General features: G+C 42.3%; 1 protein-coding gene across 5 annotated transcripts in view; it reads right to left on the bottom strand.

Moving 5' to 3' along the window:
* Positions 1–27,820, bottom strand: part of GLI3 (GLI family zinc finger 3) — a 253,340-nt gene that overhangs the window by 28,763 nt on the left and 196,757 nt on the right. The gene's annotated exons all lie outside the window — the stretch shown is intronic.

The raw sequence follows: 27,820 nt of genomic DNA, 5'->3' as shown, positions 1-27,820 counted from the left end.
CTCCAAATCCAGGGAGGGTTTCTTGAGGAAAGATTTTACCACTACCTCCTTCACGCAGGCAGCCAACATCACCTCTCAAAACGATGTATTGATCACCTCCCTGGCACAGCTGGACAGGGGGCATGTTGGGACAAGCCCCATGGCAGTCATGAAGTCCTGAGCCACCCAGAGCCAGCTGCCTCAGTGCGGATGTTAAAGTCCCCCCCAAAACTAGCTGTCTGGAAGTGTGTGTGTTTAATTGTTTAGACGCTTATTGTTAAATAGTTTTGGGATGTTTCATGGAAGGGAAGTAAATAAAACAGTCTTCATGAAATGATCAATATTCATCCTAAAGCTGCCTTTCTCAAAACTAGCTTGAGAACCATGTCCTCTAGAGGAAAGCCAAAATGTTCACAGGCTTCTGTTTTCACCGCAAAACCTGCCCTTTCTGGGAGTAGGACAATGTAACTTGTTTAATTAATTAATTAATTTCATGAAATTTTATACACTGCTTGATTGTAAAACACCTTAAAGTGGTTTACAGAAAGATAAAACAATAAAACTGAGAAACCAGACTTTAAAACATTAAAAAATTACAATACTAATTAAAATTCACTTTAACTTTCTAAAGCATCTAGGAGGGCTTGTCTAAATAGATAACTTTTTTGCAGGCACTATAAGAGTGCAGCGAAGCAGCTGTTTGATCTCAAAATGCAGGGAGTTCCACAGTGAAGATGCTACCACACTAAGCAATCCAAGTTCTCACAAATGTGGAACGGGTATTCCATGGCATCTGTGGCAGTGCCAGTTCCGCAGATCGAAGGAGTCCAAGTGGGCGCTTGCGGGGTGAGGCAATCTCATAGGCCTTGTTCCCACCTCACTCATTTTCCCAGTACCCACAAAACGAGTCCTCAGTGCTCATCATGAATTAACTTAATCTTACTTCCTTTCACATCTTCTATTTCTGCAAGGCTGACACCAGCTTTCTCATAAGTTTAGATCTCTTCCTTTCCTCCCTGATATCTGCCCTTGTTCTTTTAAAAAGCAAATATATATGAGTGCACAGCACTCACATAGAAAAGCAATTGTGTTATTAAGAATGAAGCTGTTTATCTATTTTATTATGCGTACCATGCATACGCCTTTTAGCCAAGATTGGCTGCACAATTTCAACACAATTAAAATCCAAGATACAACATACAATGCTAGAGGTGTCTCTGTGCTAGAAGAAGAGTGGGACTATTTACACCTCACAATCTTAGCTTCAGTTTTTGTTTTTTCCTTTTGCATTTTGCGTTGCTCTTACCAGATACTACTTGGCTATCCCTTCTCTTTAATTAAAACCACTTGCTGAATCTTCAATTTTTAAAAAAAACACCATAGGGTCAGTATTCTGATGTCTGCAGTAAGATCTACTGCAGTTTTTTCAAAGCGATGAAAGAAGTTACACAGAGCTGCCACAAACAGTATACAACGCTTCATTTAAATCCCATTTATGGGATTGTGATTTGAACAAATGCCAAAAAGGGATGAGCTAACTGGCTAAACTGTGCAGGCAGTCTAAAGGGCGCTTCAAGTATTAAACACACATATTACATGAACACTCTCATATACGCAACCAAAGCCTTGACAACTGAAGCTGAGAATCTTTTCAACTTTGACATCACAAGCACTATTACTGATTCAGCACATTAGCCATAGATGAAGGACAGCTGCCAACCTTTCCCATTTCTTGCGAGGAATCCTATTCAGAATAAGGGAATTTACCTTAAAAAAAGGGAAACGTTGACAGCTCTGAGACTAAGCTCCACAGGATTGAATTCCTCCAAGGTTTGACTCAGAGTGTTATCCCAACCAGATCTCATGGTCAAGCTCTCTCCTCACTGTCCGTGTGTTGTAACCGAGAACAACTCTTGGTTACAGCCTGTGGTTACTAAGGTGAGCTTAACCTTGAGTCCTCATTTGGACGACCTGCTAAGCCAAACCTTAGCTTACCTCAGCATGGTGCAGCAATAAAAAGAGCTCCTCTCCAGGGGTCTGCACCAGAAGATGCAATGTGGTCTAGTGAATACTAGAATGTTAAGTTCTCTGGCATCAGAAACCAAACACAGAACCAAACAGAAGATTATCAGGTAGCAGAAAGCCTTTGCATTGGCCAGGCCTGTATCAGTACGTACCATGATCTTTGCCCAGCAGTACTTTCTTCCAGCCACACACCTGCCTCTAGTTTAAGCCCTTTTTCTGTCTTGGTACAGAGGTGAGTTAGCTCAAATGGCAGAGTGTTGGATCAGCCATGTGAGAGGTAACAGGATCACTGTCTACATTCTCCAGCCGTCCTCCCTCCTCTTCCTTTAGCAGGGGCTAAACAGGAACATGCTTTGTTCATGCAGAAGTTCCCAGATTCACTTCCTGGCATCTGCGGTTAAAAGCATCAGGAGATGGGACCCAGTAGACAATACTGGGTGAGATGGAGAAATAGTATAAGGAAACAGCCTATGGCTCCTCTGCCTCCAGCTCAATCCCTAGCACAAATAAAGGTAAGGTAAAGGTAAAGGACGGTTAAGTCCAGTCAAAGGTGACTATGGGGTTGCGGCGCTCATCATGCTTTCAGGCCTATAGGTGAGTGATCATGAATACAAACATATGCACAGCACACTAGATGCCTGTGACCTTTCCAACCCTTTGGGTAGATTCGTACATATTGGGCATTTGTATGCAACACTGTCCCAAGCATATAAACTCCTGGTGCCTGGTCCCAGTCCCCACCATACAAAACACATTACTGAAGGCCCAGGTGTCTAAACTGGGCCAAGGTCTACTATAATGATTTTGATGAACAAAAACCAGCAAGCAGCATCTAGGGACATTTTCCCCAACAACCACCTATACTTCATTTGGACAGCCATTACCTATATGCATGGACCTAAAGAGATCCTAGATGCATTTACAGCTGACATTTTGTTCTGCAACAACCTGCAATGTGTTATCCTATATTCATATTCTATTCTCCTTGTGCTGTTGCTTATGCAACCCAAATGGCAACAGCTAAGAATAAGAGGGGGGTATCAATAGACTCAGGGTAACCATGAGGTTTTCAGAAGTATCAAAAGAATCTTAAAAAGGAAATCGCTAAGGGGCAACAATGAGGAGGGCACATGCTCAGAACCCACAGAATTCTGGCTGACTGTTGAGAGAACAACTGGAAACTGGATGGCAGGGGGAATGAAAAGGACTGCCCATTCGCTTGCTCTCCAGCCTGCCAACCCTGCCCCTTGCTCCATTGGCAGCCAACTCTCATCTGTTCAATCACTCTGTGCAACCTCCTGCTTGGGAATGGAGAACTTTGGTGGTGGTGGTGGTTGGACCTTCAGACACACAAGCAGACAGCATTTTGTTGTGAGGCTCCTCATGCAGTCTGGTTCCCTTTCTGTTTCCCTTTCTACAATTTGAGAGCTACCTTTCTGGAAAGAGCATGTATAAAAGAATGAAGTTGCCACAAATAACATGCAATATTTCAAACAACATAAAACTTGCAGCAGAATTCCCTTGAAAACGTTCCAAAGTCTGTGATCTACTTCCAGGTTCTTTTATTCCGATAATTACCTTTGGATTTTTCATGGTGTTTTTGACTCCCTTGGTCTCCGCTATGGGAGAGAATGGCTAGATTTTAGTCTGCAAAAACAAAGAGCCTTCTGAAATAAGAGTATTATGTAAAACAGAAGCTTTACTACAGAGCATAATAAGGATTTAGAGAGTTTCAATTTATAATGTTTTTAACCTTATTATACCCATGAAATGTCACATTCCAGGGACTAGATGAGGATTTTCCCCCTCCTAACAAAATTTAATTTTGTGTCTTATGGTTATTACTTTGGGGGGGGGGGTGGATTCTTCTGTATGTACTACACAACTCATCATGTTTGTTGCCTCTTTGGGGCAAAAATACCCTAATGAAGCTGACTGACAATAGGTTCAAGAAAGTCTAAAGGAAGTACTTCTCAACACAACGTCAAGCTTATGGAATTTGCAGCCACTTTTTAAAAGTCATTTTAAAGAGGATTCAACAAATTCACAGAGAATATGCCATTTGACATTGGTCAGACCCATGAAGGGTGCATAGCTCTGAATACAAGACGCAGGAGACTTTCCCTAAGCTGTCATTTCTGGAAGCAGCACTGGGCTAGACGAAGCTTTGGTCTGGTCTAATAAGGAAATTCTAGCCTATTAAGCAAAACCATTGCTGGGAACAAACTAGTTTGAACCAGTTCAAAAATCTCTGAACTGCACCTGAAAGCAGTTCCCATAATTGCCTTATAAGCAGAACGTGAACTTTCATTTGGGAATGGAACTTTGGACAATTTCTAGTTCATTTTCACGTTCAATTCTTTCACATTTAGCAAATATTTAAACATGGAAAATACAGACCATTCCTTTATTAATTTATTTAAAAACCGCTTATATACTGCCAGCTGCTATAAATAATCAAGAGCAGAAGACACAGCTAGTGCCTAGACTGCTGGGAGCACATGGCTGACAGCATGGGCCATCTTTGTCAGAACATCTGCACTGGCTGCCCAGATGCTACTGGGCCAGGTTCAAGGCCTCTGTAATAATACAAAAGCCATAGACAACTTGGTTTAGTAAGTGCAGCCTGGACTTACAATATATCATCTTGATCCCATGTTACAGAGACAGGACCGCTTTCAGCTACAAGTCAGTCATAAGGTGTCTCCAGGTTCATGCTGAGGAATACTCGTCCAGCACAGATTTGGAAAACATACTTGGCTGTTAAATTCCAGCCATCTCCTGTAGAGGTTTTTTTTATGCTGACAGGCCTATTCAGTTGTTTAAATTCTCTTAGGATTTGTCAGTCATTTTAATGATTCTTTTGTTTTATGATATTTTAAATCTCATTGTATTTATATATGTGGTTACTCAGAACACAAGGGAGAAACGTGCTAAGGCGCGCTTGGCAAATCTACACCGGGATCAACTCCCGCCCGGGAACCAATGTCCCCACTGTGGAAGGACGTGTGGGTCCAGAATTGGCCTCCACAGTCACTTACGGACTCATTGTTAAAACTGTGTTTATGTAAGACAATCTTACTCGGCTGTGAGTGATCACCAAAGATCAGCTGACAGTATATAAATATTTTGCATTTCTGTATACATCCACCCTCAGTGATTTATGTGATGAGCTGACATGATGCATGGTCTTATGAAGTCTTATGAAGAACTGTTGAGCTTGGTATGTTTAGCCTGGAAAAGAGAAGACTGAGAGGAGATATGATAACCAAATATCTGAAGGGCTGTCACATGGAAGATGGAGCAAGCTTGCTTTTTACTGCCCTGGAGGGTAGGGCAAGAACCAATGGGTTGGCTACAAGAAAGGAGATTCCAACTAAACATATGGAAAAACTTTTCAATGCTAAGAGCTGTGGAATGGACTCCCTTGCGGGCTCTCCTTCCTTGGAGATTTTTAAGCAGAAGTTGGATAGCCATCTGTCATGGATGTTTTAGTTGAGATTCCTGCAACGCATAGGGTTGGACTGAATGATCCTCAGGGTCCCTTTCAACTCTACAATTCTATGATAATGTCCTACATTCAGAACACAAACTCAACTTACAATACTGAAAACTGTGGTGGCTCCGTGTTTGTGGAATGCTCTCCCCAAGGAGGCTCGCTTGGCACCCTCATTACATATCTTCCGGCGCCAGGAGGAAACGTTTCTCTTCAACCAGGCATTGGGCAGATAAATCATTCTATGGCCTTTTAAATGTGTGGAGGGGAGGGGGCTATTGGCTTCGTTTGCTTTTGTTTTATTTGTATTTTGTGCTTTCAATTTGTATTTTTATGTTGTGAACCACCCTGTGATCTTCGCATGAAGGGGGTATTCAACACACTAATTTAAGGGTGGAGAACCTATGGCCCTCCAGAAGTTGCTACATTACATCTCTCATCATCCATGACCACTGGGAACGCTGGCTGGGGCCAAAGGCTCTACAACTCCCCTAACTCAGAAGCGGGCAAATCCCTGTATGTCCATCCAGTAATAATCTATTACCACAACATCCACACTGCATAAGCATGGAGTTGTGTGTGGCTGAAACAATGACATAAGGATTTAAGCCATTCTCGGGTTGTTAGGAGGCATCAGTCTTTACAAATCCATAAGGTGCCATAATATCTTAAGCTCCTTCAAATACTCAGGGATAAGCAGGGCCTATTTATTAGCACATCGTGAAAAGCAAGCACTAATGTATATCCAAGTTTATGCATGCTTCGTCTGGCACTCTTCCTCGTTTTCTGTGTATTAATTTTAACTACAGTACTTCCATAAACAGACCGGGCAATTGATTTCATAGTATGAGATACAAAAACAGTATTATTCATCCCAGAAGCTGGTAAGTAGCTGATAAACCTTTGGATAACCACAGATGGCTGATCTAAATGATCAAATAAATCGGGTAATAAGAACTTCCTGGGAATGTCACACTTCAATATGTATGCTAGTACAGGCAACTCTCAACTTTTGCACATTTAACTTGTGTGCATTCAGCTTTACACGCTTGGCAAAAAATTGTATAATTTTTAAATAGGGAGTTGAAATGGGGGAGGGTGTCTGGGGGGGGGAAGATTTTGGGAATCCCGCCTGCCATGTGTTTTCACTATATGCAATTTTGAATTTATGTGCTAACTCCAAAATGTAACCCCAGCATAAATTGAGTCACCTGTACTTCAATTGCATGTCTGAATATCCCACCACCGCCCCAATGTCAAAATATTCCTGCCTGCAGAAGGTTCTTTTTCCATGAAAAGGGTTTTGCTCCACTATTTCCCCTGACATGTGTGTCTTCTATGTGCAGAAACTTTTTGACCTAGAGAAAAAAATCAAATATGAAATAAGCCACTTATATCCTAAAACAGTACAGCCCCCAATGAGAGAGACAACATGGTATTTCTGCGTTTGGTACTTAGACTTACACTGATGGAAGCTATCAGCAAATTATGATATTTGGGAAATGTTAATGTCATGTTCTACCCGCAAAGGGTAGAACACTGCACAAAGACCTCTTGCTTGAAGCCCCCCTTTGTCTACCAGCAGTCCTGTCTCACCTTATTCAGTCCTTCCTTGCTGTCTAGCCTCCCCCATCTTCATTGCCCAACCCATGAATCTTTGAAGGTCAGGCCACTTAGATGACTCAGCAGGGCAGGGATGGGGAACATGTGGTCCTCCAGATGCTGTCAGACTACAACTCCCATGATCCCCTGCCCCTGGTCACGATGGGAATTGTAATCCTACAACGTCTGGAGGACAAGAGCCACACATTCCCCATCATTGCAGTGAAGGATGGAGCAAAACAGCAGTCAAGAAGTCGCTTCCAAAACACTGGCCCCAGATAAACTACCCCCCCCCCCAAGTAGGCAACCTGAGCAGTAAAATTGGCCTGTGGGTCATGAGCATTTTTTGCTGTGATGCATAGACCTTCTCACTGGAGTAAAAGGATTAATCCGAGTGTGGTATTTTTCTAACTGGAGCCCCTTCAGTTTGCTGAAGTTAGCATTAATTTGGGCCATATGATGCCTGCTAACATTTTAGTAAAGTGAAGTAAATAAGAGAAGCAGATTAGCAGCTTGCATGACTCCTTTTTGAGGGATCTGAATACAGAAGTCCAAAATTCTCTTGATAAAATTTTGCTACTCTTTTGGCTTCCCTTGAAATTTCTTGGGCGTTTCTTTTGGGCTCCCCCCCCCCCCCCGCCCTAAAAAATGCTGAGATGTTTTACCTTGCAGGAATTGCTAAAGCAGCTTTGAATTTTGATGGCAGCTGTGTCTATGGTGGGAAGAAGGGAAGGGTACTAGCAGATGTGCTTTGAATAGGCCCCTAAAATTACTCCATGCATAAATCTTCCATAGAATTCAACATATTGGCCTTATATTTTTTAAAAATGTAGCGTATTTAATCCTTAACTTTAATATGCTCAATAGACACATATTAAATATAGAATAATTTTCTATAGATTATGGGCACGGGAGGTAGCCAAATAAAAAATAAACAAACTGTTTCAGTGTATCTGAATAAGTGTGCATACACACGAAAGCTCATACCAATAACTAACTTAGTTGGTCTCTAAGGTGCTACTGGAAGGGATTTTTATTAATGTATTTATTTGTTTTGTTTTGTTTTGACTCCAGCAGACCAACACAGCTACCTACCTGTAACTGCTAAGTGGCCCAGCCATCAATAGTTGGATGCTTTCTTATATGGTACAGCTGAATGCCTTTATCTCTGTCTGCACATCTCATCATAAAATGAAAACATGCTAATGTACACATCAGCAGTGATTGGTCTTCCTTTGGCTCCAATGCTCCCGCAGAGCACAGATTATTGTTCTTCACCTCACCATGTTTAAAATACCCTCACTTAATCCACTGCTACCATTACTGTCTCAAAGGGATGGCCTATTAATCAATCCTATTGGTGTTTTCATCACCCATCAATAGGTTAACCATGTCTACCATAGACATTTTAATGCTAAAGACAGAAAAGTCCCCAAGGATGCATCAATTGTTGGCCACTGTACAAAGAAAACACTGTATTCTCTGCCGAAGCTCTTTCTGTAGCAATTTAAACACAGTGAGGCAGACACAATATCCTGGAGAGGAAAACCTGCCTTATTACATTCCTGACCCACGAGAAAGGACCTACCCTCAGGACATACGCTCAATCCACCGGGGAGCTGCAGAGAGGAAGTCATCTAATCTTAAAAATAAAGACAGTCGTTCCTTTTAATCTCTGATAAATTATATACAGTATTTATACATGCAAAATAAATGCATTTTTCTGGCTGAGCCTGAAAGGGATTCCTATAACTAGATTTTAAGTCTCTGGGTGTTTGCGCAGGCTTTGAGAGCTTGCTAGTAGAGTATTGAAAGACTGGAAGGTTTTCATTCCAGTAAGATCACGTTGCTTCACTTGAGATACACGTCTACATGGAAAAGTACTGAAAGTCTGCTAAGAGCAAAGCAGTAGGCCAGAAAGGCAGCAATTGTCACAGGAAGTGGGGCCTGAACCAAAAGTCCTCATGGTCTAAGGCCAGGACCTGGCCAAGTAAGCTACTTAGGACGACTCCATGTGCTCAGGCCCCAGAGAACTCTTCAGGCAAGAAGAGAGGTGGTTCTGCAAGACTGGCACTTGTGACCAGCAGGCAGCGTGAGGTACCTGGATTGGCCAGGGCATGCATAAATGCTATCCTTGGTGAGTCAATGGTACAGAAATCCCAAACCCCATGTTCCAATACCTGACTTTGTGGAACCTGGGTTAGAGACTAAACATTCCAGGTCTGGCTACTGGTCTGGCCACCCAACCAGTCATATCCATCATAATGGCACGGATGCTTGAACTGGCTTGTTGCTTTTGCTCTCCCCAAATCTCCTCTGCACAATCTGAAACTAAAGACACCCCAACCCACCCCTGCTTTGTGCTGCTTTGTTATTAGCTCAAGGGCTAACAGAGGAAACTGACATTTTAATGACTTCTGCGGAAATCGTCCTGAATTTCAAGTTTTCAGCAGTGGGCCAAAGTACTAAGTCAGAGTTTCCACACAACAAGGAGGCTCAAGGGGTGCAGTTCAGAGAGTAATGTACACCTAGCCTTGAGTGGTTTCCAAACTTTGTAATTCCTTGGCTTGAATATAACCTCGGTCACTTGTAATCCTCACCTCATCACGGCCCCCCTGTCCCCCCTCATTGCTGTAGTATCACTTCAGGGACAGAAACCTCCCACTCACCACCAGAGGTAAGTTAACAGCTGTAAGTTAAGTGGGTGGGCAGTCGGGGGGGGTGGATGCTGATGGGTGGAAGGGAGCCTGGACATCAGGAGTTATGGAGTTGGGACTGGAATCACAGTTAACTCATTCACTAATTCTCCCGCTCATTCCAGCTCTCCCACCCCCAGCAGCCTGGATTTCTGTGTGCTTCTCTGTCCCTGCTCACTTGAACCTAACTTTGCATGCCAAGCCTCTTAATTATCTTCTCTGTCCAACTTTAGAAATCTGTGATAGTTTGCCGGCTCCTTTGTTAAACTTGCGGTGAGGAAAAAGACTTGATACTCTAGCGGAGGCCTATCTGCCTGTGAACACAGGTTTACCAGAAAACACAAGAGGAAAACCAGGGGTTTCATTTCTGAGTCAGAACTTGGATTTTATCACACAGACAAAATATAATTAATTGTAAAAAATAAATAAAAATATTTCCCCGTGTGTCTTCCTCTTCAAAGTGGTACCCAAGTGCTAATGATAACCTTTGCTGCAGTGTCATACCACATGATTCTATAGCCCATGGCCCATTAAATGAATAGCTCCTTCCATCATCCACTGGTAATACTAAGGACTAGTTCATGTATGCCATTTGATTTTTCTATATTCGATGACTGGAAGAGGAACATATGAAAGGACTTCAGTGAAAAACACTGTGTTGTAGGTGATATTAAGCAATATGGACTTCTGCGTCCAATAAGAGAGTGTGTGTGAATTCTGGCTTTTGTGGTGCAGTCCCCAAGTGATGGACCATGTGAATATGAACCAGTTGTTAGTTCCCAATACCCATTTTGAGAGCAGTTGTGTAGCACCATAATGAACAAGACAAACCTGGGGCAGAGAGGAATAAATGGGAGCAGGGCCCTTCACCATCTGACTGTTTTTGAATTTCTCAAAGGCCTTTTCAGCCTGATGGGGAAGGTTGTGCCAGTGCAATACCTTTCACGTTTTGTGTTAGCAACTCTACTGAATAGGAATAGCATTAATAGGGAACTGAGCCAAACAATTCTGCCACACTTGCCAAACTAATGAATGCTGCCGCAAACATGCTGATCACTGCAATCAGAGGATCGTCAGATATGAGATTTCTTCTCTATTGGTCAAATTAGTATTAACATACATCTTTGAATAGTTACAGCGTGTTGACTAAAAATAAAACAGATTTTCTGCTGCTCCAGTTTCACAATATAAATTCAATTTCTTTGGTATGTGGTAATGTACCCTAGGAATAAATTGCAGCCAAAAAGTTGAAGGTGGGGGGGTGGGGGTGCCATGGAAATGAATACACAAAAATTGTAACATACTGCCTAAACTACGGAACTTTTTACTGTAAATATACAATATTTTTAAAGAATTTGCTCTGCAGTACAACACTGAGTTTTGGAAACAGCACAGAAGTAAGGTTTCTACCAGCAGGCTCTTTGAGTTAAAATGTAACTCTATATTCCAACTGCTTTATATCATTTTATATTAGAAGAGACAAACTACTTAATCTCATGAGCCTTGATGGAACAAAGCAGGGAAACTGAGCAAATTCTGTTTCTAAATAAGAATGTGAAACTTTCCAAACTCCCACATTTATCCAAATCAACATCCACATGGCTTCGCGGAAAGTTCTTCACAGCACAAAATAACAAGCAAGAAGACCAACCAGATACTGAACTGTGCAGGATGCTGTCTGCCTGCCTGCTTTATGTACACTCAGGTAGCCAGATCAAAATTGTATTTTTTTAATGTGGAAGAATCTGAGTTTGTGGTGCTTGAAATAAAGATCACCCATCATGTTCTGTGGGACCATGAATGAAGCCTCATGATCAGGAGAGCATTTGGATTCACACGCAACTTGCAGGTTCAGACCTGTTAGAAAAGAGGCCTGGTGGAGGCTTCTTCGTGCCACTCCAAATAGACAATACTGATCAAGATGGAACACTGGCCAGACGTCTCTAAGGCAGCATTCATGTATCTGTTCATTTGGAGTGAGGATCTGTCCTCCTCTGCCCATGCTTACTACTCTGCCAGGATAAGGAGTGGCAATTGTCTGGCTGAGGTTAAGAGTCTGCGAGTCGGGGAGAAGTGCAGTGCCCATCAGCAGTTTCCTGCACTAGCAGGGTGTTGGAGCAGGTGACCTTTGAGGCACCAGGTGACCTTCCAACTTTATGATTGTCTAGGCTTGCCATTTGTTAAGTTGGAATAGAACTTAAGCATGTAATCTCCAATGTGTCTACGCCCAAACTGAAGAGTCATATCCCAGACTGTACACAGGTTAAGGACTGCACTTAAAATAATGAGTAACAACCATAACTATCATTACTACGCCTACTATGATCTGCTCTTTGTCGTAAGGTCCCAAGGAGGGTTGCAACAATGGAAATATACAATACTGAAATCAGTTTAAACAATTGCAGCTGGAAGAATAGGGTGGATACACACACACACCAAGTGTTAATAAGCTGGGGTAGAGAGGTGCATCTTCTGCAAGGAGGTGACACACAGGTGTTTGTAGGCAGTGAAAGGTTGGATGCCGACCAATAAACTGCAAGTGAACCCTGAAAAGACAGAGATGTTATGTGTTCCAAGTTCAGGAGGTGGGGGAACCGCCTGTTCCAGACAGGGCTGCAAGGAGAATGTTCATAGCTTGGAGGTACTCCTGGATCCAACATTGTCCCTTGAGGCCAAGGTAGCCTCAGTGGCTAGGAGTGCCTATTTCAAGCTACTGTTGGTTCGCCAGCTATGGCCCCTTCTGGATAGAGATTACTTGGCCACTGCATTCCATGCTCTGTTAACTTCCAGATTGCATTATTGCAACGCACTCTACATGGGACTACCACTGAAGGTGACTCAGAAACGTCATCTGGTTCAAAATGCAATGACCAGATTTCTGGCTGGAGTTGCCTTTAGAACTCGCATAACCCCTGTTCTAAAACGCTGTGTTGGCACTCATATTAGTGTTACAAATGCTAAGTTAGCTGGCAAACTAGTCATAGCTGAAAACAAACACCTCCTGACAATACACTTCACTGACAATACTGGATCCAGGAGTACACCCAAGTTAAGGCCCTGTTCTTTCCAGGGCAGGCAACCTCTCTGCCACTCAGGCCCAAGAACTTAGAACATCTAACACCTCTTTCTCTTACCAGGATTCAGAGGAGATTTACTGGCCCATTTGCAGGCCATCACTGCTTCCATGCACCAGTCTAGCACCTAAAACACCTTTCTGTATTCAGATCGAATGGAGAGATAGAGCTGAGCATCACTGGCTTATGGATGACACCTCACTCTAAATCTCCTGATGATGAGCTCCCAGTGGCTTCAAACTGATGTTAAATAGGATGGGGCGAAAGATGGAACCCTATAGGATGTCACAGAACAATTCCAATGATGCAGAGCAAAAATCAGAAGCTCAGTTGAACAGAAGTAGATGATGCTGATATTACACATGCAGCTAAGCACAACTAGATTTCAGAGCAGAATAAACTATATGACTTCAGACTGCAGGGTGGGTTCCAAATTCTTGAATGCTCCTTTGCATTAAAAAGCAAAGCTTAGAGTGTGGCTGTGTTAGATCCTGATTTCTTTCTGGTTTGCATTTTTTAATTAATTAATTTTTCTTCTTAAAAACAAATGGGAACACTAAACAAATTGGATCATCACCATCATCATCGTCTGAAATGGCATAGCTCAAAGTTCAACTGCATCTGCAGATCAGCCCTATGTAATTCAAGGCCCCAACAATATAGGACAGAGCTTTCCAAACTATTCATGTCAGTGACACACATTTTAGACATGCATCATTTCGCAACACAGTAATTCAGTTTTACTAGCAAACTGGAGGTTAAACGAACCTCTTTGCAGCTCTGGGAGGAGCGTGGGGAGCATTGGCGTGACACACCAACACCCTGTAGCCGACACATTAATGTGTCGCGACACACAGTTTGGAAAGCTCTGCTATCGCATGTGGTCTGGTTTAAAATCTGCTCCTGGAATTCTTAATGCTTCAGTATTTGAAGATTTATACTGACCTGGAATTATGAAGCCAATCCAAACTGAAAGAGAGCAACAGTGAAAGCAGCACTTAGGCAATTGTATGTATATACATCTATGAATGTAGAAGGAATTCAAGAAGAGAAGGGAAAGTGTGGAGTCTCGTGGGCACTGAAAAATGCTAGGCGGGGGGAACTAATGAATGGATGGACATAGCTCAGCTGCTTAATCTTCTTCCATCTGAAAATTTAGCGTTTTCTTACCTGCCACTTCATTTCCTACTACTGTTCTGTCTTTTAGTGCTTTCTTGACACATGTAGGAAAGGGTAAAAGCTAATGAGTGTGGGTGTCAGCACAATATAAATTACTACGAAGGGAAAACTTGATGCATGGCTCAGGATCTGAAAGTGGAACGTCCGCCATTGTTTGCGATTATGGATCACATCACAATCTAATAGCAATTTTTATTTAATCAATAATTTCCATGCTGAACAGACAGGCCTGTTACAGAGGATCGACAAGCAGGTACTGATAACAACAAGGCTCGTTATTAATCTTTACCCTGCCAGCTTATCAGCCAAACTACTGTAAAAACCACAACCAAGATGGATTTAGCAACAAGATTCCCCCCACCTCGCCTCCACTTCACACTCTGCTGTTTTTCAGGTACCTAATGTTTCATACTTTATACACAAAATATATTTTGAGGAACCTGAGGCTTGAATTACATAGAAAGGCAATTCATATTAGGCAATTTCACAAATCAGTGGGAACTAGCCCAATGCTCAGTACCATTATAGGCTAATAAATCATACTTTCTCTTTGAGATGTCAATCGCCAAAGCCCTTTGTAAAAATGTTGGCATCTGTAATTCAGCAAAGCCTTTTCATCTTGAAATAAGATGCTCTAGACTGATAACAAGAATAATCCTCTCTTGATCAAAAAAAAAATCTGCATTTTACCAATTAAAGCTGCTGCCAGAAGCCAAATGGGGCAGCACTGAGACTCCACTGAAGTTTATCTCTGCTAAACACAAGGAGGAATACAGTTAAAGCTTTGTTTCATTTTCAGCCTGACTACTTTATCTCACTCTAAGAACTGCAGCATCTTGGCCCTGGTGATACCACAAGAATGGGATACGCAGACCTCATACCTACACTACAAGCCACCGCGGCTCCACACTCCTGACAAAGACACCACCCATTCATTTTCAAGATTAGACACCCGACACCTTGAAGAAAAGTCACAGCAGCCCGCAAGTTCCCCAAAAAGGAAAAATGCTGGATTTATTACACCGTGATAAAAAGATCAGATGCATCCTTCTATTAAAAGGCTGTACAAACAAAGGGCACAAGGAAGCTAAAGAAAACAAATTTACACACACACACACACACCCGGCCAAAAGTACAATGTGAACTTCAGGGTCAAACGTGCCTAAGCAATTTGAAATAAATACACATATAAGCTCAGTGTACTATGTTAATAACTTTAAAAAAAACCCTGTTCGATTGGACCAAAAGTCCATTTAACCAAGTGTTCTGTTTCCAACCATGGCCAGCAGAAGGCAAGAAGGCAGCCATCATCTCAAACTGCCCAATTCCCTTAACTGGTATTCAGAGGTAAACTGATTCTGATCTGAAGATTACATTTAGTTATAGTTACATTCATATCATCTGTGAATTCATGTATTTTTAAAGCAATCTACATTTATGGCCATCATTGTGCCCTGGGGAACTGAATTTTCTAAGTTAGTTATACACTGTATGAAGCAATACATTATTTACCTGTTCTGAACCTTTTGTTGTTTGTTGTTTGCACTGGGCAACTCTATGAGATCCAATGATTTTTTACTTCCTGTTCTTCATACCCTTTGTAATTTTATAAACTCGAATCAGGCATAGTGCCATTTAAAAAAATAGGATGCTGTGCATCAGCCGTACACCGTGAAATATAGGAACCATGTATTATAGGCAAGTCCTGGACAATTGGACTGAAATGACTGGAACTTATTGCACTCCTCCTCTACATTTTAATGGGGCTTGTGCAGACTTTGCCAGAAGATTGTGCCCTAAACAGTTATTTACCCAAGCAGAACTAACACATCCACGAGGTATGAGGCAACCAAGTACCTATGTGTACAAAATACTGAACTTGCAACTTTGTGTACCGACTTTTTAGCAGTGATGACTGCAATTTGGCCCTTCAGAGCAGAACATTCTTAGGGCTCTTTGCCAATTCCAAGGCATGGGAGTTAACATTAGTATATGAAGAAGCTCAACCCTTCATAACAAAAAGGAGCACTTATAGACTTACCCAGGCATTTTGCTTACTCCATCCTGCGATCTCAGCCTCAGTAATGATACTTTTAGCTAAAACCAACTAGAAGACAAACAGTAATTGTTCTTTTCAAGATGAAGCATGTGGGAGAAGTTTCCTTACCACACCCTGTCAACTGAACTGCACGGAAAAGAAATTTGGCTGAACGGTAAATATTACGATTAAAAGAACGTAGGAGCAGCAGGAGGGGTCTGGATGAAATATGCTCTTGGTTAGGTCAGGTGTCATCTTAAACTAGTGATGCTCAAGGAATGTGATGCATACGTATTCCAAAAAAGCAAACTTACCCATATGTAAGTTGGAACATCACACTTCTCTGAATTTTTAAGAGATGGTCTGAGGGCTGCATTAAAAAAACCCAGTCTTGTTTTACAGATAATACCTACTCCAAAGCAGCTCGAAGGCCTGTCTAAGGTTGTGACCGCTGAGCGCACAATTAAGGTGGGTCTGCAAATGCCCTCAGAAACGAAGAGACCCGACAGAATGTTGTCCTCCATCTGAGGAAAAGATGACTGACACAACAGCCAAGTGGCGACAACCATATTCTGTGCAGTATTTCCAGGAGGAATTTATTGTTTTTAAAAAAATACATTCCCCCATCACAAAATTCCAGGGTGGGTTACAACAAATATATAAAACAAGATATTAAAAGAACATCTAAGGCATGTTTCACATCCTGTTGACTCCTAAGGATGTTGTGTTCCCATTTTAAATGTGCACACAGAGGTTGCGGCGTTTAGCATGGGATTTTTAGCTGCTTTGAGTGTTATTACAGGTAAAACAAGACTGATTTTATTTAATGGCAGCCCTAGGATGATGTCATAATACTAAGTACAAATTTATGGTTGTTTGGGATGGATTTTATAAACCACCAAAAACCCTGTATGGAAACAGAATGGAAAAAGCTTAGGAAGGAAAACATATGGAAGTGACAAGAGACTAGAAACAGGCAGTCTCGTCTGCCCTTATTTTAAACCACTTCTGAGGGCACACTGGTCCATACAAAGGTGGGTGCTTCATAGATACTGTAATAAGCGATGTTCAGGTATCATTTGGAATCCTGGTTCAGTTGAAAAACTCCTCTGCAGGCAATACTTCCAAAGGGGATACTAATACTATATCTGCACGTGACAGAGAAAGTCTCATTATCACCCAATGGAAATTCAATGCAGTTTTCTGATGGATTCAGGGCTACCTGATGAAACAGACTTTTCTTCACTATTTTTGGAATTATATGGCTCCTTTTAAAAATCATTATAGGAAAGATGGAGTAAAAAGAGTAGATGATAAAGAATGCTGAACTAGCTATATAATGTTTTATAGCATTTAATTACAATAGTTCAGTTTTCCTGTTGATGAGGTACAAATTTGGATAACGAAACTAAAGCTATCGCAAGAGAACATTTTACACGTAAAATTGCAAATGCATAGTTAGAAGATTTGCAATTTTCTACTTATGAGGGGGAAAAGAGAGTTTTACCCAGTGCCACACTAAAGTTGAGAATGTCCTATCTGATTTACAGTTTTTCCTCACACCTCTTTCATTAGCCATGTTCTACACAGGAGTGTTCAGAATAAGGTTCAACTCCTAAGTGATGCCAGGTGTGTAAAATAAATTTACATGTGTGGGGTTCTATTTGACCACATTACATTAAACTGGATTCTTAGTGCCTGCATGTACAGCATTTGCCTATCAGCATGGCAGGCACACAGACCATGAATTCATGACCATCTCACACTGTATACGTAAGAACATGTCCCCCTGCACAGGGAAGTTTATTTTATATGCACTGAGAAGCAGCAATACAACTGGAAGATGCTGAATTTGGAAGGAAACACCCAGTCCGTTTTGACCTGTGCAGCCAATTTTTGAGCAGACACCTGAAAACACCCAGAGCAAAGCCAACTGCAGAGGTCTCTCCTTAAAAAATAAAATCCACTACTGAAGCAACTGATAAGAACGTCAAGCTTCTTCATATACCCACAAATGGGGGGGGGGGGGTGTTAGCTTGTAAATTCACCTCAAATCTCACTATACACCCCCCCCCCAGTAAAAGAAGAGACACCAGTAACTATGCGTAATTGCACCAGCAGAAGAAGACCAAAATGGAACAAAGCCCACCAGAGTCACGCTCAGCAGAAAGATGAGAAAGATGCAAAACTTCAATGGGAGGAAGCTTGCAGGGCGGGGTTTTTATTCAGTATCAATGGGAGCATTTCCACTGACAACTGATCTTTTTATATCGTTCCCCCAGTGAGCGGCAGAACTCGGCCATGGTTGTGCTAGATGTCTCTCAAGGCCCCGAAAGGCACATTCCCTTTACAAGCACATTCTGGGCTTGCCTTGATGAGAAAGATGCATCCTGAAAGGGGACAGGGAAAGTGCCAGGAGTTGCTGGCGTCGTCATGGGCTGCACATGCAAAACAGCTGCAGAGCAACCATGAGGCACGTCTGGAATTACTTACCCTTGAGACCAAGAACACTTACGCAGTTACTTTTGATGAGGGTTAGAGGTCTGCGATGCAATTTTCTTGTATATATTTTAACAGAAACATTCCACATTATAGTTCAGTGTGTGGAAGGGAAGACGGAGAGGGAGACACACACACAAAAGGGGGGGGCGCAAAGGTTTGCCTTCAAGTTATGGCTGAAACACTGAAGCACGTATGGTTGGTTTTTTTTTTTTTTTTGGTTTTTTTTTAACTAATCCTGATAGGGTGATTTTGGGAACCAATCTTGGCAAATTTAAAATCCAAGACGCTTCGCCTTCTTCTTGGAGCTGATGAAAGGATCGGTGCCTCATTCATTACTGTTGTTGTCTGGGACTACATGGATAACTACAAAATCCAGAATAGGAAGTGGAAATGCCAACGCCAGCAGACACACTAACGTATACACGCTGGTCCCACTTTCTGAACATAACACATTATTGAGAAAAGGTTCATTAGGCAAGCATTTGCATAACGAGCCAACAATTTCTATTGTTGTCTATGGGAGAAATCCCAATAAATTCCTGACAGCCTGATAAAACAAGGGGACAGAAGGACCATTGTGTTTAATTTGTATCTGCACCGGCATGATTCAGTCACCCTCCCCAGATCTTCCACCTCTGACCTAAGCTACTGCCCTCCTGGCAGTGGTCCTGTCCCTTTGATGCCAGTTTTTGGACCATTCCCTCCCCCCACCCCCCGAGCTGGCCAGTGAGTCAGTGGTGCTGCTGTGTGAGCCTGCAAGGGCTGCTCCTCCACTGGTGCAGCCACCGCCTACTTCTTCCTCCTCCTCCCACCCAGGCACTGTGAAGCTGCCTCCTTGGTTGTCAAGATGGACGCCGAGCCGCTGCTGCCCCTGAGTGGAAAAGCAATGGGAAGTACATTGGAGCCAAGCCTGGCTGGCAACTGGGGTGGTGTGGATGAAGAAGAGGACAGGGGGGGCTTGGGCTTCCTCCTTGGCATCGCCCTCGCTGCTTCCAGGGCAGAGCCAGCAGGTCTTGTCATTGCAGCAGTGGCCGGAGGAGGAAGAGCTGGTGGTGCTGCCAGTTTGGACCTCGCAGGTCGGAGGTGGAAGAAGGTCTGAGGGAGGGTAACTGGGTCATGCCAATGTAGGTATATAGTAGGAAAACGTTGGCCTTTCTTTCAAAATAAAATGCAGCATTAAGGAAAGCTGTTCTCACAGGTCTGGCTGCTCGGATATCTGAGTCAGCCATTTGTGTAATGAGGACTGGGTACAAATTCCCCATGTTCAGATAAGTTAATTTTCACATAAGGAGAGTTCAGAGAGTGGGACCTGCACATACCTCAAAATCTTGAGAAAGCAATTCTCCGTTGCTACTTTCTGTAGTGTTTATTTCTCCTATATATCCCAAATTTGTTAAATGTGCAGGCCCCTGAAAATAATCCATATAGTTATAGTAGATTGAGTGCTCCATCCTGGTAGTCCTATAGGCAGTAAACCAAGCTACTGAGCATCCTGGAAGGGGCATTGCTGGTGGTCTGGTAGCAATTTAACAGAAGTTGTATGGTGGGTGGGAATGCATCATGCTGGGAGTGACCAGTAAAGGCATGCAAACTAGTAATTCTACTATCCCTAAAAGGATTCTCCAGCAGCAGATCCTAGTTGGTTAGTATTACCATCAGCACATTTCAATTTTACAGAATACAAGGAATGCAGAAAAGGCACATTAATGCTCACATGCTCATCCTCTGTGTCTGTTATGCACAGAAGATGGTCAGTCAACACCGTGTAATCCCCTAGAGTGAATGAACAGAATAATCACTGAAGCAGCCTCCTGTTTCTAGTTTATGAAAGGCCATCTTTGCTAGTGATAACAGGGAGGATGTGAATCAGGATCACTGTTCCAGGCCCCACACTTAACTGGTGGGCCCCACCTGGAAGAAGCCCCCCCCCCCCCGGCAGTACTTAACAAGGTGGCCAAGAGCATCCACTGCAGTCTGGCGGGCCCCGTTGGCTGTGAATATCTTGAGAGCTGTGTGGGCACGAAGCTGCCATCTGCAACATCCCCTGTGACCTTCAAGGTGCTTTGAGCAGCAGCCAGCAGTGAATCACTGCTATTGGGGCTGGCAAGGAGGAGGAACAGAAACAACATTTGTTTCCCCTTTCATAAAATTCATACACCACTGCATTGGGGGGGAAACCCCACAAAGTAGCTTATGAAAATAAATGGCACTAGCTCTGGCTGCTCGGAGGAGGAGGAGGAGGAGGAGGAGAATGGAGGAAAGAATGACCTCAAAAAGACCCCCACCCTCTGAAGGGAATCATATCCCCTAGTTATACTTTCAGTGAGGACCAGAATGTCTGAGCAGGAGCAAGGCCCTTTGAATTCAGCGAGGCTTACCCATAAGTAACAAAAAGCCAAGGTAACAAAAATCTGCTTGCACTACAAACCATTCCAGAACCTATTCAAGTGTGGATTCATTACCCAGAATTAAATTAATTAGTATTTCACTCGAAAAGCACTGAGGTTTTCAGACATCTGTGACGGGAGTTCAGGGGTAAGATGTGGAGCGGAGAGCTTCTCACTAAGAGCAACTGGCGTGCTTTCAAGGTGATCTAGCATGAGAAATGAAGTCCCTGAGAATAAAAACGAGGGCCTGCGATGTTTAGTCCAGTCCACTTCCAGTCCTACGTCTTTACTCCCCTATTCTTTAATGAGTTGTTTTATAAAAAGTTGGAATGTGTGAGTGAATTGTGGGAAAGATTTTTCTTCCTATGTGTTCCTTAAAATTCTGCCTCCCCCCCCCCTTTAAATGATGTGTAGATTGATTTCAAAGAAATTAAGCACTTCCTCTGTTTGTTAATGCTGGGGAAGAAAAGGATTGCAACCTCAATTTAATTTAATTTATGAGGAAGGAATTATGTGGTGATTGATGAATGGGGGTAAATTAATTGAAGAGAAACTGATGGTTACAGATACAAATGCACTCATTTTGCATTGTATTTTATCAGAGGTTCCTCACTGAGGAGATCAGCAACCCTAAACCCACTTCTCTGAAAAGACAGTCCCTCACCACCACCGCCTTCCTGCGTAACATGCAGCAGCAGCTGGGGGGGGGGGAGCACTAGCAGTGTCCCAGAGCGCACTCCCAGTTTTAAAAATCTCAAGTTCATTTCCCAGCAGACATTCAGGGGTTTCAGATTGTGAGCCGGGGGCGGGGGGGGGGAGAGATGGAAAAGTACTGGCTTAGCACAAGGCACCTTAAATGCCACAAAGAGCCATCACTGTAACCAGATAAATACGATTCACAATACGGTGAGTGTTAAATAAACAAGTTGCATGCACACAATATTTATCTAATGTAATTTTTTAGGTTCATTTTTGGTTCTCAATTGTGAGGTGGCTCACTTCCGATCTTAATGAAACAAAAACTGCAAGAGTCTTTCGTGACCACTTCCAACTGTTATTTTCCATGAGTCTTGATGGGGTTAGAAGGTGGAAAGCCTGCTAGTACAATATGGATAGCTTTGCACTTTCCCTTACAGTGGTACCTTGGGTTAGAGACGCTTCAGGTTACAGACCCCGCTAACCCAGATATAGTACCTCAGGTTAAGAACTTTGCTTCAGGATGAGACTAGAAATTGTGTGGCGGCGGCGCAGGAGGCTAAAGTGGTACCTCAGGTTAAGAACAGTTTCAGGTTAAGAACAGACCTCCAGAACAAATTAAGTTCTTAACCCGAGATACCACTGTATTGTATTCAACATTGGTTGAGATCCTTTGTTTATGGGCTATTTGTTTTTTAGCTCCTCCCTGTTTAATGCATGCAGAGGACTCAGTGGTGTCTTTCAGCCCACCAGCACAACAAAAATCAGGATTCTGAGGCTGAAACTAAACAACTGTCACTAGAGGCTCAAATAGAGAATGGTGCTGCCTTTCCCAGCTCCAGGTGGTTCACCAGCTATGACTCCTTTCAGACAGAGATGATTTGGCCACTGTAATCTATGCTCTGGTAACCGCCAGATCAGATCACTGCAACATGCTCTTTGTGGGGCTGCCCTTGAAGATGACACAGAACCTTCAGTTGGTCCAAAATGTAGCAGCCAGATTACTGCCTGGGGTTCCAATTAGATTTCATGTACCCATTGTTTTAAAACAGCTGCCTTGGTTGCCACTTCATTTCCGGGCCCAATTCAAGGTGTCCACATAGAATCTTCCAACTCTTAAGATTCAATGAGTACACCACTGTTGTATTGTTGGTTGATGTTGCCCTGTTGATACAAGTTTCCTCACAATAAAGCTGAGCTTAGTGGTCATGAATCCACAGACCCTGACCCTCACAGACACCATCACTTGACCCCAAGACACTAAGCACCTCCTATTCCACAATGCCCAGCAAATGGTCCAGGGAGGACAGCAGGTGAAACCTGCATCAAGGAGAAACACTTGCGTTAGGCAGGGTGTTGCCCCTTTAAGCAATTACTCACTTAACATAAAGATATACCATATTTTTTCACCCCCATGTATTTCACCCCCATGTATTTGGGGGGACTCCGATTTGGGGACTCCCCACTCTGCACTATCTGTGTACAGTGGTGCCTCGCAAGACGAAAAGAATCCGTTCCGCGAGTCTCTTCGTCTTGCGGTTTTTTTCGTCTTGCGAAGCAAGCACATTAGCGGATTAGCGCTATTAGCGGTTTAGCGGCTATTAGCGGCTATTAAAGGCTTAAGGGATTAGCGGATTAGCTGCTAAAAGGCTATTAGCGGCTATTAAAGGCTTAAGGGATTAGCGGATTAGCTGCTAAAAGGCTATTAGCGGCTTAGATCAGCTGATAAGCGGCTTAGATCAGCTGTTAAGCGGCTTAGCAAACAGCTGTTAAGCGGCTTAGGGGCTTGGGAAAAAGGGGGGGAGGGGAAAAAAACCCCAGGAATCGCAAGGCATTTTCGTCTTGCGAAGCAAGCCCATAGCAAATTCGTCCTGCGAAGCACCTCCAAAACGGAAAACCCTTTCATCTAGCGGGTTTTCCGTCTTGCGAGGCATTCGTCTTGCGGGGCACCATTGTATAAGACGAACCCAGATTTTGAACATTATTTTAGAGTAAAAAACATAAGTCTTATACACGGAAAAGTACGGTAAACTGGGGCAAAAACCTGCTCTCAGCTAATCAGGCAGCAAACTTTTGATAATAAATATATTGTATTAACACCTGCAGCATCTTAAAGCACTCTCATAAAAAACCCTGCACCATATTAAAGCACTCTCACGTTTTCTCACATAGGAGTCAATGCTTCTTCTAAAATGTTGGGTTGTATCCAATGCTGCTGTCGCATTAGTTGAACAAATGTCTGCTCACACAACAGGACTTTCTCTTCCTTTTCTCCCCGCTAGAAACCACTAAGCATGCACCCTAAAAAAATCTGCTCCTGGTGGGCGGCTCTCTGGGCTGGAACAGCTTCTGGGGGCACACGGAAGGCTGCAGGAGGGAGGAGATGTCCCACTGTCTGAGCAAAAGTCTGTTCTACTTGCACAACAGCAGTGTTGTCTACAAACTTATGTCTGTTACAGGACACCATCTAAAAAACAAGGAAGTATGTCTCATTTCAGCACTATTGCACTTACCCAAATTCAAATTTAAATCAATTGATTAACCAATTAACTCATTAAAGCTCTCGACTGATTAGCTAAGGTTTCTTTAATTGGAATAACAGTCCTAAGCTGGCAACCTAATGACAAACTTTAGAATTTACATGCGTATATGTGAACACACATGAACACCAACAGTTGATATGGGTGCATATGAAAATCTTCATGCACTTCCCATTAAACTTCATGGATGTGTCTGATGTGGACAGAAAGGTGTCTCATCATCCCAAATCACTAGCTTCATGCAACAAAGGACAATCAGAGCTGGGTTGGGGCCACTCTGTCTCTCTGATGAAGGCAAGTTGGAAAATTAAAGCCTTAAAATCTGTGAGTTTGGATGTATAATTATTGCTCTTCTGGTCTTTGCTACTATGCAATCAAACTTTCATCAAAGAAAGGAATTTTCTGCTACAAAATCAATATGAAAACATCAAGAAAAATAAATCTTATTTCTTTGAATTATGTATCTTCAAGTGTATTTTAAATAAAGAACAGTTATCACTAAGCCTTCATAGGAACAGCAAAGAAATACAGCACTGTTTCAAATTTCTGACTGCCATTGTATTCATACATAACAGTAACTTCAGTCTTTTTCCTTCTGGGGGCAATTTTCCTAAACAAACACTTATCTTGATGCCTAACTTAACCAATCTCTAGTAATTTGTATAATCTAACAGATAGCTGCAGAAAAAAAACAAAACTGAGGTTCAGCGAAAAGCAGACTAAGGGAAGGGGTGGAATATACAGCATCTTATTAGCTTCTGGGCGCAGAAGTGAATTTATCACACACTTAAAACTAACGTGCTCAACCCAATTATAATATCTTGTGGGCAAAGAAATTAATTAAAGAGTAGAATGATTAAGAGCCCAGCAGCAAACCAAGTTTGAAAAATAAATAAGGTCTTTTTGTTAGGGTTTTCTCAAAAGGAAGGAAAGAAAGAAAGAAAGAAAGAAAGAAAGAAAGAAAGAAAGAAATTCAACTGGTAATATAAGTAGGTAATCTTTTTAGGGGTTCCGTGCATTGTAAATGAGACTGGCAGGAAACCCAGCAGTCCAGGTCATAGTTCTGCTCTCCAACTTTGTGATTTGCTAATGTGAAACACATGCATCCCTTTTGCACAAAGTTCAAATAACCCTGGAATTCCAAGAGTGTAGCTCAGTGACTGAACCAGAACAAGGGCAGAACTTGTCAGGATTTAAGAGCTTTCAGCAAAGCCCTTCAATTGCAGTCAGCACCCCATTCCTTAGAAGGATATCAATTATAGATAGTGAGTTGCTTTAGCAAGGGGAGTCAGTGCTGTCAGACACTAGATAGACAACCATGAAGAATCATGAATCTTTCTATTAACTGTAAAGGAGAGGGAGGCTGGTGGCAGGGGCGGGGGTGGTGGTAGAGGGAAAGGATGGATAGGTGCTATAAATAAGGCAGACCCTCTGAATAGTTTAACACGCTGCCTGTTAGAGCATGCATCACAAACATTTTAAGAAATTTCAGTTCTAAACAGCACATGGAACTTGAAAATTCGCTCCAACTAATGAAAATTGCTACAGCGTCAAAAACTACCTAAGTGGTTTGATCATTATTGTATTGGTCTGTATATTTATTTTGTTTATCCACTCACAGGATGCGACAGTCTGGATATGAACTGGAAACTGGTGGCTCCACGCTGCATTTTTAAATGCTGTTTAAGAATCTTGAGACAGCAATGAATAAAAGAATCATTTCCTTCCGCCTAGGATGACCACTGCCAGCTATGTGACCTTTAACATCTAAGCTATGGCATTACCTGAAATGCTACTGAAATATTCCGGTAACAGCAGGAAAAAATGACAACGTCACAGCATATGCTATTGGCATGGTATTCAGCACTGAGATGGCCGTTGGCACATCCCACTTATTTGCTGGTGCAGCAAACTCTAAAGCTGTGATTTTCAAAACTTTTGGCCTTGCAGAAACCTTCATATATTTGGTCACCTGCTGCAGAACACTTGGAGATTGCAGAAGCTAGGGAAGCACCCATAAGCACCCACTAAATTTGTAGAGTGCCCTGATTAGGCCCACGGAAAGAACGTCCTAGAAGAGTAGAAGTTGGTCTGCTATTATCAAGCTTAAATCAAAGAAAGCCTTATGAGCTTCCATGGAACACAGTTTGAAAACAACTGCTCTAGTGAGTTTGACTGCTCTAGGAGACTTTGACATTCCCTTCTTGGGGAAATACGTTTCCATTGGTCATTGATGGTATTTCAGAGCCAGCTAAAAACCTATTTATTTAATTGGGGCTTTAGCTGTCCCAGGGGCCAAACTGTAATCATTTTAGTGCTTGTGTGCTTAGCTATTTACTGTTCTTGTGGAACATTTTGCAATGGTGTTCTAATGGTATGATACCTCCCTACCCTGGGCTCCTGTATGGAAGGGCAGTGCAGCAGTTAGATAAATAAATGTGATATGCTACAGCACTGGTCTGTGACTTGTGGGTCGTGGCCTGATCCAAGGTGGGTCACAACCACCATGCAAATATATAGTAGAACATTAAGAAGTAGGTCTCTGAATGCATGTTTGAGTTAAAAGTGGATCCTGGGACTGAAAATGTTGAAGATATAGTGCTATAGTGAACAAAACATGATGTAATAGCATTGACTTTGATAGGCTCACACTCATGTAGGACTTGCCTCTCTGATTTGTAGAAGAAAGGAAGATACTTGGAAGAGGAATCTGGAGCAGAGAAGCAGCAGGCAGGGAACGGGTTGTGCACTTTGCCCTTGATAGACTAACAGGGCTGCAAGGAGGATAAAATGGCAGCACCTCTAGCCACACACTGAGCTCTTGTAGCTTGGAAAAGAAAGTTACAAATGGAATAAAATAGATCTCTGTAAAAAAAAACAACTTACTTGTCTATAAATCTCTATGAATCTAAGGTGCTGCTTTCAGTTCTTTGGAAGAAAGTATAGGATGCAAACAGAACAAACTGACACATTCCAGTAAGCCAGGTAAACAAATGTCATTTTTTGAGATAAAAAGTATTATATTACTTGACTTCTATGTTACATAAAATTCACCTAATGCTTTTGACGAATGAGTGACTAACACCTGAGGCCAGATAAATATCACTTATTTACTTCTTATGTAACTCTCACCTGGAAACTCCGATTATATACTGCATGTTACAGTGACTTTTGGTAGAATGTTGACATGCCTATGAAATCACCTATACTCCATGGCTTGCTTGCTGAGCATTCAAAAACACAGAGACACAGTAGTGAACAGTGACAGTTGGCTAAAGTGGGGAAATTATGTTTGAACATTTTTTTAAAGAAACACCTGGGTTGTCAACTTTCAAGTGTGAATGTCATCTTTTACATACTTTTGGATGTCACTTGTAATGTAGATATCATAGGAGGTATGTTAAGAAAGCAGAAACAACAGGATTCATTAATACATATTTACTTTTAAGTAGCCAGTATTAACTCTCCTGCCACTAATGCTATAGGGTTTTGCCTTCATCCAAGGGAACTACAATAACACAATGTACTCTTATTCTACCAAGTAATCCACTTCAGCTTACACACACAACAGAAAATTGATACATAAAATGCACCACAAATCCTTTA

This window comes from Podarcis tiliguerta (genome assembly GCF_965153285.1).
Source record: "Podarcis tiliguerta genome assembly, chromosome: 12".
NCBI lineage: Eukaryota > Metazoa > Chordata > Lepidosauria > Squamata > Lacertidae > Podarcis > Podarcis tiliguerta.
This window is presented reverse-complemented; position numbering and strand designations above follow the sequence as displayed.